This window comes from Lithobates pipiens, unplaced genomic scaffold (assembly GCF_037356315.1).
Source record: "Lithobates pipiens isolate NorthernLeopardFrog02 unplaced genomic scaffold, aLitPip1_a1.2 Scaffold_23, whole genome shotgun sequence".
NCBI lineage: Eukaryota > Metazoa > Chordata > Amphibia > Anura > Ranidae > Lithobates > Lithobates pipiens.
In genome coordinates this window covers 184,467,864-184,471,254 of record NW_027507785.1, presented here as the reverse complement: position 1 = coordinate 184,471,254, position 3,391 = coordinate 184,467,864, and positions in this window count along the sequence as shown.

The following is a 3,391-nucleotide window of genomic DNA, read 5'->3' as shown; positions in this document are numbered from 1 at the left end:
CACCGAAAATCCTCTGGCTTACTGGGCCTTGAGGATGGATCACTGGCCAGAGCTTGCACAGTATGCAATTGAGCTACTGGCCTGTCCTGCATCCAGCGTTCTTTCGGAACGCACCTTCAGTGCTGCTGGTGGCTTTGTTACCAATCACAGGGTGCGCCTGTCCACCGAATCAGTTGATCGACTGACCTTCATCAAGATGAATCAGTCTTGGATCACCCACAGCTACCAAGCACCTGAAGCTGATGTAACCGAATAATTTTTTTTGAAATACCACATCCCTTCAAGACTGCCTATGCTGATGCTGAGTGACTGTCCTGTTATGTTGATTGTCTATACTCTTCCTCCTCCGCTGATATGTTGGAAGAACATTTTTGGTTCTGGGTGATGCCAGCAGCCCAATTTTTCTGCCCCTGTTTAACAGGGGCGTTTAATTACAATTTTTGATGCAATGCTTTGCAGCAGGGCTAATTCCTGCAATAAAACTAGAGTATATGGCAGAGGTTGCAGTGTGGTGGCACCAGCACCAGTGCCTAAGGCCCAATTTTTCTGCCCCTGTTTAACAGGGGCGTTTAATTACAATTTTTGATGCAATGCTTTGCAGCAGGGCTAATTCCTGCAATAAAACTAGAGTATATGGCAGAGGTTGCAGTGTGGTGGCACCAGCACCAGTGCCTAAGGCCCAATTTTTCTGCCCCTGTTTAACAGGGGCGTTTAATTACAATTTTTGATGCAATGCTTTGCCTGCTGCAGGAAATTCCTGCAATAAAACTAGAGTATATGGCAGAGGTTGCAGTGTGGTGGCACCAGCACCAGTGCCTAAGGCCCAATTTTTCTGCCCCTGTTTAACAGGGGCGTTTAATTACAATTTTTGATGCAATGCTTTGCAGCAGGGCTAATTCCTGCAATAAAACTAGAGTATATGGCAGAGGTTGCAGTGTGGTGGCACCAGCACCAGTGCCTAAGGCCCAATTTTTCTGCCCCTGTTTAACAGGGGCGTTTAATTACAATTTTTGATGCAATGCTTTGCAGCAGGGCTAATTCCTGCAATAAACTAGAGTATATGGAAGAGGTTGCAGTGTGGTGGCACCAGCAGCAGTGCCTAAGGCCAAATTTTTCTGCCCCTGTTTAACAGGGACATGTAATTACAATTCTTGATATAATATTTCACAGGAGGGTCCCTTCCTGTGCCCACCCAGAGTAACGGTGAGGACTTATAGTGTTGTGGCACCAGCACCACAACCACCAAATGTCAATTTTTCTACCACTGTTCAACAATGGCATGTAATTACAATTCTTGATATAATCGTTCACAGCAGGGCGCTCCAGCGCCCACCAAGAGTCACTCTGAGGGCTTACAATGTTGTGGCAAAACCAACACCTTGTTCCGCCATTTCTGCAGAGCATATAGGGCAGGCCCCTACTTTCAAACATCCAACTTACAAACATCTCCTACTTGCAAACGCAAGGAGACAGCAGCAAGTGAGATGAAAAAAGATGGACGACAAAACAAATTATACAGGGGTGATAACCCTTCCCTATGTTTTCCAAAAAGCTTAAAAATAGTTTTTTTGACTGGAGCTACACTTTAAAAATGTACCAGTTGAAAATTACAAACAGATTCAACTTAACACAACAAACCTACACAGTCCCTGTCTTGTTTGCACCGCCTGTATACTGCTGTTCTGAGTATATAGGGCCTGGGGGCCACACACATTTCCTTTTTTTAATATGGGTACAGGGTTCCCCTTAATATGCGTACAAGACCCAAATAGGCTGGTAATGGGCAGGGAGGGCTACCCATGCCATTTTTCTGAATGATTTTCAACCATATTGCAGGAACCAGATATAACATTAAAACCGCAAGCAGTTTTAAATGGTGTTATTTCCGTTTAATGTCATTTTGTGCAGGGACTGTTCTAAACACGGGAAACACGTGGCACTTCACAGGCATACTACAGACACCCCCCAAGCACCATATTTAAAGGAATATTTCACTTTTTTTTTCACTTTAATCGTCAGTAAAATCAGTGCTCCCGCCAAAACGGCCATTTTTAAAAACATTTTAGGCATTGACCCATGTCCCCTGGGGCAGGAGCCAGGTCCCCAAACCCTTTTTAGGACAGTATCTTCCATATTAGCCGTTAAAATTAGCACTTTCCATTTCGAACGTTCGAGTCCCATAGACTTCAATGGGGTTCTAACGTTCGTAACGAACGTGGGGTCCGTTCGAAAGTTCTGGTGCGAACCGAACCGGGGGGGTGTTCGGCTCATCCCTAATGACCAGTAAGCCATAGCACACAATGATCTCAGCAGGCAACATGAAGCATTGGCATTGGCCTTTATTTCTATTCAGGCCCAAATAGAGGACCTCGATAACAGGAACAGGCATAATAATTTGCACCTCCGAGGAATCCAGGAGTCTGAGAGCTGATCCCTACGGTCATTAGACTGTGCAAATCCTTGCTTCCAGATCATGATTCTGCCATGTTTAAATGTGATTGCATACACAGGACTCTTCGACCAAAACCCCCAGAGGATAAACCTCCTAGAGATATCATTCTCTGTATGAAGGACTTTTTGGTTAAAGAGGAGATTTTGAGAGCTGCCTGCAAAAAGCACCGGATCACCCTTGACGACCATCTCATCCAGGCCTACCCGGATATCTCCCCCTCAACTCTGGACAGGAGAAGGGGATTGAAGGAGACTTGCAAGCAGCCCACATTAGATATAGATGGGGATTCCCTTTTCGTTTGCTGGTCCCTCATAATGGCACCACCTACTCTGTCACCTCGCTCCCGGAGGGCCAGGAGATGTTGGTAAAGCTAGGCCTCCTGGATGTAGCCGCGATTCGCAGACCACCATCTACCCCCAGACCTGCACCCATCTGGCAAACCCCGCCACCTAGGAGAGACAGATGCAGAATCCGGTATGAAGTTGGACAATGCGTAGAGGAGAACCCTCGTTAATGGATAACCTATTTGTGCTGTTACACAGGTAGAAGACTGCTTACATTGTAACCCCAGAAGGAAGGGAAGTGTTTTTTTTTTTTATTATTCCTCTCTTTCTTCTTTTTGGGTTATCCTGTCCCTTGGAGCCGCAGCATGTCTCCCCCTCCCAGCAGATGGTTATTCTTTAGGTTTGAGATAACGAGGTGTATACAATCTAGCTAGGTACGAGACCTGGTTGTCTTGACGTATGATGTTTTTTCCCTTATGGGAACGGTCTCCCACCGATTCCCTGCTCTTTCACTACAGTTGATTTTCAAGACTATGTTTGGGACTGGGACCTTTTTTTCAATTGTTTTCTTCTTTTTTTTGTATTGGTCAACCACACTACAAGCAGACTAACCTTTTGAATTTGTATGGACTCTATATGTTTCACATTTCTTTAT